The sequence below is a fragment of the Acyrthosiphon pisum genome, chromosome X (genome assembly GCF_005508785.2).
Source record: "Acyrthosiphon pisum isolate AL4f chromosome X, pea_aphid_22Mar2018_4r6ur, whole genome shotgun sequence".
NCBI lineage: Eukaryota > Metazoa > Arthropoda > Insecta > Hemiptera > Aphididae > Acyrthosiphon > Acyrthosiphon pisum.
This window is the reverse complement of record NC_042493.1, coordinates 17,463,972-17,464,570: the sequence shown is the minus strand read 5'-3', so window position 1 is coordinate 17,464,570 and position 599 is coordinate 17,463,972.

Here is a 599-nt window from a genome sequence, read left to right as displayed (position 1 = left end):
TGTAATACAATTTATTTAGTGTTTATAATCCTTCACCAGTTAATGTTAAATACTATATTATTTTATCTGTGAATAATATTATAAAACATAAGTACCTAATATTAAGTAGTCGAGTATAAGTATAATGGTGTAAAACGTATATTGAATTATTATTGAAAATATTATTATTGAAGGGCATATTATTGAAGTTATTATTGAGATTATTATTGAGGTTATTATATTGAAGTTATTATTGAGATTATTATTGAGGTTATTATATTGAAGTTATTATTGAGATTATTATTGAGGTTATTATATTGAAGTTATTATTGAGATTATTATTGAGGTTATTATATTGAAGTTATTATTGAGATTATTATTGAGGTTATTATATTGAAGTTATTATTGAGTATTATTATTGATGATATTGAGTTATTGAATTTTTAAAGGGTTATTGAATTATTATTGAATTATTATTGAAGTTTTATTAAAGGGTGTATTATTGAATTATTGAATTATTATTGAAGTTATTATTATTGTATTAAAAGGGCATTTATTGAATTATTATTATGAGTATTGAAAAAAAAACGTATTAAATGAGTGGTGAAGCAATTTATGGA